Raw genomic sequence first — 13,483 nt, 5'->3', positions numbered from 1 at the left:
CTTGGAAGTCATGCTTCTTGGCGATGGGCAAACAAACCTCATAGCTGTTCTAGAGTGCCACTGGCTGGGTTCTGTAACAAGACCTGTCCCATACTGAGGTTAGGTTCAGCAGTTTTTTCAGCAAATCTGGCTATACTTACAAAGGAGTTTGAATATCTCACCCTCTCATGTGATATCCTTGTGACTATTTTGTGACTGCTAATTTGTACCTCTTAATCCCTTCATCTTACTCACTTAATTCTTCTGGCAACTGTCACCCTCCCTCAGAGTCAGCTTCTATAAAAATGGTAGAAATAATTATCCAATGTCTGTTTTTAAATCAGAGCCTGTTTTCTTTCAGCTAGGAAATGTTATGGGTAACATATATTTTTACCAATTAAATCTGCTCTGATTCACCTGGTAAGGTAAGACTTTCTTGAAACTAATGATGCCAAAATATCTTTTTCCAGAATGTATTTGTAACTAAGTAAACCAGATATTGGACCAAATAGGAAAATAATTACTTTAAGGACCCTCCCAAGAGGAAACTAATCTTGAGACTGATGAATCTTTGCTAACCACCTTTTCTTCTTTATTAACTTCCAGGAGAGCCTCGGAGACAGCTTAACAGGGTACCTGCTCTACTCAGAATGGCCCAAAACAGCCCAGAGACTTACAGGGAGGCTTTTAACTCTCAGCTTGCTACATACCTGTCACTCGTAGACAGGGAACCAGTCCACAGTGCCTCAAGAGTCCCCTTTTCGGGTGCATACTCACAAATTGGGAAAATTTGACCTTGAGTCTCTCAAGAAAAAGGCTAATCTTCTTTTTTAACATGGCCTGGTCCCAATATCAAGTAGGCAATGGAAAGGTTTAGCCAATCAGTGACACCACTAACTTCAATGCTATCCTGCACTGGGACCTGTTTTACTATTCCCATGGGAAAATGGACAGAGGTTCCATATATCTAGGCCTTTATGGCTTTCAGAGATGACACTAAGCTATATGCTGTCCATAAACTGGAAAAATATACCCAGATGGAAAAAGCATTTTAAGTCTGGGTAAACGGGTTTGTCAATCCTTTGCAAACATTCGAGTGGCTCCCCAAGGGTTGAGGTATTAATAATAACTGTCTTTGTTTTATGAATAAAGTCTTTACAGGGCTGGAGGTATGGTCCACTAAATCCCTTTACCTTTCCAAAATGTCCTCTATTCATCTCTAATAAGTAACTCATGGGTAATTGGCTTTATGAAACCAAAGTCCTTCTAGGAGGAGTTTGCTTTCCTTTTCCCTACATTTTTGAAATGCCAATACTTGCATTTCAAGAACTCTTGTCTAGACTGTCTCTTAAAATACAAATTTTGAGGAGATAATTCTTATCAAATGGAGGAAAACCTTAGTTATATTTGAGCAAATCAATTTGATTTATTTCAGCTATTCTTTTCTAAATTAGTAAATTTTGGTAAGTTATTGAATGTCTAGGTATTTTGAAATAACATGAAATACTAAAACATTGATTGTTGGGCAAGACTTAAGTTCACCTGCTTTTGGCTTTTTATTACAAAAAGGCTGTAAAATGGATTTGGAGCTGTAGATAAATGTCTTGTGCTTTGCTAGAGGTATATATCTTGAAAGTAAGAGTGTGTTTGCCAGTAGAGGAACCTATGTTTCTAAAGGTCATGAAATGTGTTCATAAAAGTCAATCTAGGGAATGCAAGTTGCTTACTTTTTATCATTGTAAATTGAAGTTTCTAAAACTTAAAATTTCAGATTAAGTTGGAAAGAAATTGTACGGCTTTAGTAATAGAAAGCTTAAAGCTTGAAGACGCAGTTTTGAAGGACAAAGATTGAAAGTGAATTATTCTAAAGCTAGTTATTTCTGAATGTATAAAAATGTTTGTGAAAATTGCAAAAAGTCTTGTGAAAGTATGTAAAAGTTTTAAATTTGTAAAGAAAAAAAACTCGGTCAGGCTCCAGTATCCCTCCTTCCACCTAATTCCTCTCTGGTGACATTTTTTGACCCTGGTGGGACCTGGAGTTGTTTTCAATACTGTAACTCCTGGTTCTCTATCTGGAATGTTTATCTTCTGTTATCAGGTTTCTGAGCTTTCAGGGGGCCAAAGCAGCTCCACCCAGGCTCTCCCCTGCTGTTTGATTCCTTGGATTGAAGCCAAGACTTTCTTTATTTCGACCATTCATTCACAGTTCTTGAAGCTTTCATCCAGAGTCTCAACAGGTCTTCTTGCTTCTTCCATCCCCTTTCCCAGTCTTCTTAAAAGTTGTCAAAAACAAATGAGAAAAACCTTGTGTTTTCCCTACAAAAATTAGAAATTCAGATTATGTGTATGGTCTTGATGTGGTCAGTCTTCAGGTGTGTGCACTTTATGTAATAAGTGTTTGTCTGTGTATTATATGTGGTATATTTTCTGCCTCCAGATGGCATAACTAGGGTATATTATGTTAGCCTAAAGAAATTAAATACTGGCAATACAAGAGCCTGAGGATTGGGTAAGTGATATACCAGTTCTCGTGGGAACCCAGTGAGGGAAGCTTCTCAGTCAGACCCTGTTGCTTGTTGGGACTCTGAGGAAAACATACCACCAGGTAGATGCTGTCTGTCACCATGGCTAAAGGAGACGCCAACAAGCCAAGGAGCAAGACGTCTTCATATGCATTCTTCATGCAAACCTGCTGGGAAGAGCACAAGAAGAAACACCCAGAGTCTTCTGTCAACTTTCCCGCATTCTCCAAGAAATGTTCAGAGAGGTGGAAGACAATGTCTGCAAAGGAAAAGTCTAAGTTCGAAGATATGGCAAGGAGTGACAAAGCTCACTATGACAGAGAGATGAGAAACTATGTTCCTCCCAAAAGTGTTATGAAAGGAAAGAAAAAAGATTCCAATGCTCCCAAAATGCCTCCATCTGCCTTCTTCCTGTTTTGCTTTGAATATCGCCCAAAGATCAAAAGTGAACACCCTGGTTTAGCCATTGGAGATTCTGCAAAAAAAATTGGGTGAAATGTTGTCTGAACAGTCAGCCAAAGATAAGCAACCATATGAACAAAAACAGTTAAGCTAAGAGAGACGTATGAAAAGGATACTGCCACATACCATGCCAAAGGCAAAAGTGCAGTAGGAAGGAAGGGCTCTGGCAGGCAAACAGGCTCGAAGAAGAAGAATGAATCGGAAGATGATGAGAAAGAATAGGAAGAGGATGAGGAGGAAGAAGAGGATGAAGATGAAGAATAAAAAGCTATCCTGTAATGATGTATGTGGAGTATGTGTGTGTGCTGAGGCAATTATATTGCTAAGAACGTGAATTCAAGTGCAGCTCAATATTAACTTCAGTATAAAAACTATACATATTTTTGTATAGCTGGTAAGAGTCTTTATAGAGAAAAAATACTTTTTTCAAAATGCAAGTTGTAGCTTTTTGAGGGGCTACTACATACAGTTAGATTTTAAGGCTTTGGATGTTAAATGTTTCTAAATATTTAGTGATTAATTTCTTGACGTTTATGGTAGCACAGCAAACTCATAGGAATTAGTATCAATAGTAAATTTTGGGGTTTTTAGGATGTTGCTTTTTTTATAAAAAAAAGTTTGTAGTAAAATTGTGTATATTAAAAACAAAACAAAAGAAATGAAATACTGATATAAATTAAGCAGGATCCTGTGGTTTAGACAAATTATTTGATATCAAAACCAACTTTGAATTTGATTAATGTTTTTTAAATTTATTACAATATATGTATATATAGTTATATATTTGTTTTAAAGTTATTACAATATATAATTATATATATTTCATATATATATTTGTTTTACAACAAGGTTATGTTATAATCTTTTTATTAAACCTGTTTGACAACCTTCCCAAAGTTTAAATTTTAAAAGACCAAGAAATGACTTTGGGTTGTTCCAATGAGCCCTCAAATACCTCAAGTATTTATTCTCTCTCTTTATAAAAGTTTTTGAACTAATTAGGTCTATTTAATATGCTTGAAATTACATGGTAAGGTTTGCCAAACAGAATAATAATAACTATGTTTTATTTGTGTGTGTGTGTGTGTGTATGTGTCAATGAGCACTTCAAATATCCTTTATATTTCACTGAACATTTCCAAATATTAAATAGTTTTGATATATCATTGAAATGGAATCGATGTTGTCTTAGAGCTCTTTGCTTTCAATAGTATCTAACTTAAGCAAAAAGAAATAGAATGTATAAAGATATAGAGGATCATATAGAACCCAAGAACAGAAAAGTAGTGAACCTTAAGAAGGAGGGGAAGCAATAGCTGCAAGCCACTGGACTCCCACACAAAATTCACTCTTGACATCTCTGCTGCTCCTTGCACTTCTTTCTACTCTTTACTTCACGATTTGCATGACAGTATCTAAGGTAAGGAAGTGTTGCCTTCCCTCCTGAGTTTATATATTATAGTTCCAGCCCTTGGAGAGGCTAACTCTCACTCTTGACTCCTAAGGGAAATATTGGGAGAAGTGCCCTGGCATGGAATGGGTAAGGGGCCCATGACGGTTCAGCCAACATGGTCAGAGGGTGGGGTCACATTTCCAGAGGCAATTAAGGGGGTGTTTACTTGAGCAGACATGCTAAAAGATATTTGTCACCGCTGTATTCTTTCTAAATATATATAAATCAAAATTTTGTTATGTTATATTTTAAATTACCCAAAATCCCTATAACTTAAAAGAATGATAGTGGCATCCACTTAAAAGGCGAATCATCACAATTTAATGTATCTTTTTGATACATTTCAGTTTTTACATATTCACTTTTATTTAAATAAGAATCACTGACAGTCACTTTCCAACAATTTAACATGTACAAGTTTCATAAGTATGTACAAGAGGAAATGTCCTGTTTTGCTTTCACATCACAAAATTAGGCTGCATATATTTTATTCATTTCCTTTAATTCACTTCAAATACTAAATCTTACCATATTCCTTAGAGCCACTAAGTTAACTGTTGAGATATTTAGGACAGAGGACATATGCATTTTGTGTCCACAACGTTATCTGATACAATGTGCAGGATGATGTGTTTTTAAGGGAAGTAAAGAATGGTCCCCCCCAAAATCTTTGTAGACCATTGGTGTGACTTTCATACTTAATGAAATTTACTGAGATTACTTCTGGTATTTTCTCACTTTCCTCACAATTACCATAGTCTCAATATTTTACAAATCATTTATTCTCTTCAACGCTTGCTGCTAACACCCAGCCTAACATGCAGCCCCACTTCAGACCTTCCTCAGAGCTCAATCACTGCTATTTGTTCCTGCTCTTTGGTACTTAATTAACCACTTTTCAGCCCACTGATAACACTTAACTAAACTAATTTGAATTAATTTTAGGACTAATGTTTCACAGGGCAGTACATGAAAGAAAACAAAAACATACTTTATTCTTCACCTTTTAAATACTGACGTTAATTCCTTTCTTAGAGTGGACAGATAAGTAAAGAGAAATTCAATATAGAAAGTATGTTAGCTACATTTCTTTCAGTATGTTAGCTACAATTCATTATAAAATATCTCTTCCTTTATCTGCTTCTCCTGAAATATTAGAAACTGTGTGTGTGTGTGTGTGTGTGTGTGTGTGTGTGTGTGTGTGTGTGGAGAGAGAGAGAGAGTCTCTCTGGGAAAAAAGTCCAGCCATTGTTAGTGCAACAAGAATTGTTTCACAACATCAGTGTGACCTAGCGCCAAGAAGGGTGGACTGGAATGAGCATGAGCCAACAATGATGACTTTACAATACTAGTCAGTGGGGGCAGTAGACCCGTTGAGGGAGAATGTATACTATATGGCCATCACATTCAAAATGACTGAATAAGTAGAGCAACATATCTGCATCAAAGTTTGCCTTAAGCTTCGACATCCCTCCATGGAAACTATTTGGATGATTTAGGAGACCACAGCTATAGGCGATGGGAGATTGGCAGCTTCATCAGCACAACACCCCTGCTCATGCTTCAGATCTCTTGCAGAGTTTTTTTGTGAAACATCAAATCACCCAGATGACTCAGCCCCCCTACAGGACAGATTTGGTGGCCTGCAACTTTTGGTTTTTCACAAAACTAAAATTAACTTTGAAAGAAAAGAGATCTCAGTCTGTTGATGAAATTCAGGAAAATATGACAGGACAGCTGATGGTGATTGAGAGAACTATGTGATATCCCAAGATGCCTACTTTGAAGCGGACTGAGACATCTTTGTCCTATGTGCAACATTTCTTGTATCTTCTTCAATAAATGCCTCTATTTTTTTTTTACTAGGTGGATGGATACTTTCTGGACAGACTTCATATTCCCATTATCATAATCATCACAACAAAGTTTGTTAAATGTGCTAAAGATTTTCTTAAATACAAATGAGGACACAGGATTATGGTGGTAAAAATACTTTTTCAAGATAGTTGTGCCATTAAATAACAGCCAATAAAGCTGTGATTTAAATCCTGGTATGTCCAACACTCAGACCACCCTCATAACCAATATGCCAATCCCAGCATATGGGACAAGTGGTGATGGAGATCACTTCTAGATTTATATTACTAAATTTATATTATTTCTATCATAAACATTTATATTATGTTTGTGGACAAGGTATTAAATAACATTAACTTAATAAATATTTATTGAATCAATCACATAATGAGAAAGTTGTTCCCTTTTCCAAATCTCCTTTTGTTTTTCCAAAGACCTCAAAAAGATGTCAATTTGGAGCAAGTATTTCTAACATCTCTCTAACACCTGCTAACCTCCATTTTTATCAAAAAATATAGCAGGCCTGCCTTAAGGTCAAAATCTTATGTAGACAGCAATATCTAAAGTATACTATTATGATAACATTACTTTGTTTTCATTTTAATTTTTTTAATTTTTTACTTTTAAAACATGTTTATTCTATTACAGTTATCTCAATTTTTCCCCCTTTGCCCTCCTCTACCCACCCCACCCCGCTGCCCTCTCCCCGAGTCAATTCCCACACTGTTGTCCATGTCCATGGGTCATTCATACATGTCCTCTGTCTAGTCCCTTCTCCTTCTTTCCATCATTGTCCTCTTTCCCCATACCCTCTGGTCACTTTCAGCCTGCTCCATGTTTCCATGCCTGTGATTTATTCTGTTTGTTAGTTTATTTTGCTGAATAGATTCCACTTATAATTGAGATCATATGGTATTTGTCTTTCACCAGTGGGCTTATTTCACTTAGCATAATGTTCTCCAGTTCCATCCATGTTGTTGCAAAGGTAGGAGTTCTTTCTTTTTAAAAAAAAATGCAGATTGATTTTATTTATTTTTTTAAATGTCAAGATCCATTATAAAATATTAAAAAATTTAAATCTGTTATAAAGTCTCAGCAATTAAAACAACATGACACCAGCACAGAAATAATCAAGTAGGTCAATGATATAAAATGAGCATTCTAGAAACACATATATATCTAACAATGTAATAGATGATTAAATTGATATTTCAAATCAATGGGGAAAATAAGGCTGATTCAACAAATAAGGTGCATGGACCACTATTACTTGAAATAAAACAAATATAGAGCCCTATTTCACACATTGTACAAAACATATTCAGTTGAGTAAAAAATCAATATGTAAATTCTAAGGAGTTTTAGGAGAAAATACAAAATAATATTTTTCTTCTTATTATTTTTCTTATTATTCTTACCCAAGAGTAAAATATTCAAACCCGGGAGCTATAAAGTAAAATATTGACAATATGACTATATTAAACATTTAAGACTATTCAGTAATAACATATAAAATAAGTTAAAGAGTAAGTGATAGAATAGGAAAGTATTTGCAACACATCTAAAAAAGGGTTAATAGTTTGTTTTTAGAGAAAAAGTTCTACAAACATTTAATCAAAAAATGGATAAAGAATACAAAAAATTCATTTAAAGCTTTTTAAAAATAAAAGAAATGGGCAAGAAATATACAAAAGTAGGTTTAGTTTCAAAAATAATAAAGGAATAATTAAAATACCATCATTGTTACAATCAGATTAATAAGTATTAAAAATTTTGGTAATATCAAGTATTGGTAACTGTGAAAGGAAATAGGTAGGTATTCATTGACTTTTTCTTCATCTTCTTAAAGCAGTCCCTGTAGCATATTTTGCAATGCTGGCTTGGTGGAGGTGTATTCTTTTAGGCTTCTATTGTCTGGGGAACTCCTCATTTCACCTTCCATTTTCATTGAGAGCCTTGCTGGATAGAGCAGTCTTGGTTGCAGGCCTTTGCTTTTCATGACTTGGAATAGTTCTTGCCATTTCCTTCTGGCTTGTAGTGTTTCTGTTGAGAAGTCAGCTGTTAGCTGTACTGGGGCTCCCTTACATGTTACTACCTCTTTCTCCCTTGCTTCCTTTAGGATTCTCTGTTTGTCTTTGATATTTGCCATTTTAATGATGATGTGTCTGGGAGTGGGCCTCATTGGGATCCTCTTGAATGGGTCCTTTGTGCTTCCTGGACTTGTGTGACTTTTTCTCTCTTCCAATTAGAGAAGTTTTCCATCATTACTTTTCCAAACAGGTTCTCTCTCCCTTCCTCTTCTTCCCCTTCTGGTATCCCCATTATAAGGATATTATTATGTTTCAGGTTGTCCTGCTTTTCCCTAAATACCTCTTCATTCTTTTTGAGTCTTTTTTCCTTTTCTTGCCCTTTCCAGGAACTTTTTTCTACCTTATCCTCCAGCTTGCTGATTTGTTCCTCTGCTTCATCTAGCCTGCTTTTGATTCCTTCTACTGTGTTCTTCAATTCAGAAATTATATTCTTCATTTCCTCCTGTTTCTTGTTGATAGTTTCTATGTCCTTTTTCATGCTGATAGAGTTTGCAGTAAGTTCCTCCTAGTTTCCCTGTAGATTTTGGTAATTTTCTTTGAGCTTACTGAGGTCATTGAGCTTCCTTAGAACTGTTGTTTTGAACTCAATATCTGATAGCTTACTTACTCTATTTCATTTTGGTGTCTTTCTGGAGATTCTGCCTTTCTCCTCGACTAGGGGGGTGTTTCTTTGTCTTCCCATTATTTATGGGACTCTTCTTTTTTGCTTCTGCTTCTTAAGTTGGTCGGTCTTGACTTCTTGACTTTCTGGTGTGAACTTCTGTGGTAGGAGACCGCTGTGTTTTCTTTCTGGTTCTGCTTCTGATGATGTCAGATGTTGACCCTGTCTGACCTTAGGCAGTCTTTTCAAGACTTCCAGGAATCAGCTCTCTGTGGCTCTCTCCTTCAGCTGTTAGTCTAGTCACTCTGCACTGAGCTGGCTGGCTTACACACTACAGGGTGGAGCAGAGTTCCTCCTGGGGGTGGGGTTTTTGGGTCCATTCATGCTGCTGCCACTCAAGGTAGTCGTCTACCTGAGCCAGATGGCTGCTGCCATATGGGGGAGGAGTCAACACTGGGATCCCCCCAGCTACTCTCTTCATTCTCTCCCCAAAGTCTCCATCTTCTGTCTCTCCTCGAGTGTCTTTAGACCACTCTGCCCCCAACTTTGCCAGAGACCAAGGTATGTGGCTGCAAATAAAAATTTATGCATTGGCCCCTTAAACAGCTCTTCATGTCTCCAGCCACCTGTCTCTGGCAGAGAGCAGCTCTGCCGGTTTTCCCAGCTGGCTGTTATCTGTGTACTTTTGGGGCTCTGGCGCTATAGGTTGGAGATCCCTGCTTATGGTTTAGACTCCCCTCTTCTCAGGGGAACCCAACTGGCCTTTTCAACATCCTTCTGGTGCTGCCAACCATGGACACCCCGACCACCTTCTCCAGTCTTTACCACACTCCTTACCAGTTAGGTTGTGCTAAAGCCGATTCTTCTGTCTGTCCGAGGTTATCAGGCTCCTCTCTTGCTATTGTTCAGTTGTTTGTTTCAGGTTATTTCTCCACAATTAGTTGTAATTCCAGGTTAGTCCTGGGAGGAGGTCAGCGTGACTTCCACTCATTCCTCCACCATCTTGATTCTCCTGTTTTCATTTTATTTTTATAGTTATTTCCTATTTAATAAAATTATTTTGCTATCTCATTTATAGTAGTGAATAAAGTTTCCTGTCTAAATATCTATAAGATTTTTTAAAAGTGTCTGTTAAAAAGTAACATCTGAAGCTAACAATAATATAGGACATATGTGAATGTGGTAAAATTATGAGGGTGTCTTGTGAATGACTAAATTTAGGAAAAACTACATTATGTTAAACATCTTCCCTGTTCTGTGAACTCCTTAACCATAACTTGGTGGCAGGGTCAATTATTTATTTTTCCTCCATCCATTTCTGTCACTCTTGCTGTAGCACTGATCCAAGCAGTGTCTTCCATATTATTATCCCATTCATATGGTAGACTTTCTTTGTTTTAATCACTACTCACCAGCTGTAGGAGCACTATATGACATATTGCATATCAATGGGGTGTTAGTGATCCAAAGAAGATGAGCTGGGCTTTGAGGGTTTGTGCTCACAGTCCAAATCTCCCCTGGCTTTCCAGGGTTAAAAGTAGTAAGAGCACTAAATTACTAGCCAGGAGTTACCTCTAATAATTTTTGCTATAAAAGACAGAAGTGGAATTTTCTGAGCCCATGGGATATAAAGCTGGTTTGCACTCACTTTTATTCCTAAAATGTCTCAATAATCAATAAAAGGTTGGTTATTACTTGTCAAAGCTTTGGTTTCTCTTTTTTTCTTTTTTATTTTTTACCATTCTGCTTATTCAAAACTATTCAGTTAACATCTGTGCTCTACTTCTGGAGAAAGGCCTTGAGACACTGGTCAGCTCACACAGAAGATGCTGGGTGGATGGGCTCTATCTGGTTAGTGCTATTTTTTTGAAAATCTTGGCTCAAACTCTTCTGTGACCTAGGTTATGGTAGTTCTTACAGTATGCCTCATGCTTTCTTTGTATTAGCTCATTTAATCTCAACAACAAACCTATTAGGGATAATGTGCGTCTTTGTGTATATGTGTAATCCCTATTTTGCAGATGAGGACACTCAGGCCCAAATTTGCATAGTTGGTCAATGGCAGATCCAGGGGTTGAGCTTATACTTCTGATAAGAAGTTACCTATCTTCCACTACCTACTCAGTCTCACTCCACTTGCATATACCATGGCAACTGCATTTTTGTGATTTTTGTATATTAAACCTGCCCTGGATTATGGGTGGAAAAGAACCCTTAGAAATGAGAAAAGAGAGGTTAGGATTCTGGAAACAGCAAAGAATAAAATATAAACAGGACAGCAGATTGAAGAGACTATGGATTTCTAAATTTCAACAACAAAAAAACCCTGTAATGATGTTTTCAAGTAGTTAGATGCTTCAGTAATCTTTTTTAAAATGGTGATGAATAGAGTAATTTTATAATGCTTCTGCATGACTCAGAATAAAGGGAAGAAAGGATAATAGCTCAGTTTTAGACACAGGTCATCCAAATCATCCAAATACCCTTCAAAATTTTAATTCAAATAAAATCATTGCTAATTAAATGTTAATTACAGATAGTTTATTAGTGTGATGCAAATTTTTACAGACCTTATCTGTCTGTGGGTTCAAATGAAGCTACATTAGTATTTATATGCCAATTTTACTGTCACTCTTCACAGCATAAGTATAGGACTTAAGCATTATTTGAACATCCCCCATCCCATCTCACCCCATCCTGCATAACTAATCCTAGTTTGGCGAGGATTTCTCAGGAGCTGTGTGACACATGAGCAGCAATAGTCCTCCCCTGTTTCTGTTCTGGTCTCTTATTTCTGTCCACTGACTCTCAACCCACTGGAGGAAATTACTTGGATATTATAATTGCCCCATGACCTCTCTAAAAATGCTTTTCCTCTGTCAAGGTGATTGTTTATTACTGCCCCCAAACTTGCAAAACCTCAGTGTATCAAACACCAATGTGTTCCCTCCTTTGTGTCCTCTGCATAAAATAAGGATTGCTCCTCTCCCAATCGTTGTTGTACCTGGAGTCACCTGGAACCCAAAGTATCTCTGCTTACTCTGTGCATCTCAGATTCCTTCTGAAACAGCCTTTGCTTCAACTCTCAGATTCCCTAAATCTCAAACAAGAAAGTAGATGAAACAGGATTGAAGAACAGACAGTCTGTCCTCTCCACTCTTCTGTCTTGCTAAAAACTGCCCCATACATCTAAGTAATATCACAGAGGTGACAAACCAGCCTGTGTATCAGAAACATCTACATGTTTTTAACTATAACTGGGAAATATCCTTTCCCAATATTAGTTTCAGTAATTCAGATTTCTCATATATAAAATGTTTTGAACATCGATGGGTAGTTTTAAATATTTTAAGCCATTGTTCTAATCAGTGAACCATCTCAGACACATTTTATGGAATATTTGTATGGCAAATTACTATCGAATTGAGATTCAGCAAACCTGCATTTTACTCCCAACACTAGAATAACAAGTTGAATGGCCCCATTCAGACCATTTACTTTTCTGGGACTCTGTTTTTCTTCAGAGGGTTGGATCTCCAAATAATTACATTATAAAGTCACCTGGACCCTACCAATTTCTATGATTTCAAGTGTAATTTTATTATTTCAAATTATTGGTGGGTTGGCAAATTGTATATTCAAAGATGGCTGCACCAATTTATATCACATTCCACATGCTCTTCTTACAGTATGACATTACATGCTTCCACTGAGGTGAGGTTGATATTCCTTCTTTTGGATCTCTGTAGCTACCTTGACCATTTAAATGTGGCAGAAGTAAGGCTGCTTGACTTTTCAGGCTAGAGATCACAAAAGGCAAAACAGCTTCAGTGTAGTATGTATCTCTCCTCTCATTTCCCCTCTACTCCCCTCCCTCTCCCCTGCCTGTCCCTTCCCTCTCCTCTTCCTCCCTTCTCCTATTCTCTTCTCTTTTTCTCTCTCTCCCTGTCTATCTATGCTTGTTCCTAGACCCTAACCACCATATTTTAAGGAAATTCAGACCATACAGAGAAGCCATGTTCCAGCCAACAGCCTTAGCTAGGCTCCCAGCTGATAATCGCCAGCAGCTGCCAGACCGCAGAGTGAATGAGTCTTCACATGATTCAGCCTTCAGTCTCTCGCTTTTCCAGCGCAGGCCTCAGACATCATGGAGCAGAGAGCAGTTGAGACTGCAGTGCCCTGTCTGGTTTCTGACCCACAGAAACCACGAGAGAACATAAGTGATTATCCTTATTTGAAGCCATTAGGTTTTGGAGGTAATATTTTAGACAAACAAAGGAATGAGATCCTGGGCTTTGAGAAACTAACATGTACAGATTGCCTACATGCATGTGCCAGGCACTGCGCTAGGCCCCTGATTTGCATCATTTCCTTTGGTCTGTACTGTAACTCAGTATTTACCTTTGCACGGCATTTGTGGACATATCTGTGATTTGTTTTATGTTGAAATTTTGGTCAATAATGCAACTCCCAGATGTAACATTGTTTCTTGGGAAAAATAATTAATACTGTAAGATGT

At 37.2% G+C, this 13,483-nt stretch overlaps 1 pseudogene; it reads left to right on the top strand.

The window, feature by feature from the left end:
• Window positions 1-2,440: 2,440 nt before the first annotated feature.
• Window positions 2,441-3,227, top strand: LOC129081095 (high mobility group protein B2-like; annotated as a pseudogene).
• The last annotated feature ends 10,256 nt before the right edge of the window (window positions 3,228-13,483 follow it).

The sequence above is a fragment of the Pteronotus mesoamericanus genome, unplaced genomic scaffold (assembly GCF_021234165.1).
Source record: "Pteronotus mesoamericanus isolate MK-2021 breed Mesoamerican mustached bat unplaced genomic scaffold, CSHL_Meso_final contig_94, whole genome shotgun sequence".
NCBI lineage: Eukaryota > Metazoa > Chordata > Mammalia > Chiroptera > Mormoopidae > Pteronotus > Pteronotus mesoamericanus.
This window is presented reverse-complemented; position numbering and strand designations above follow the sequence as displayed.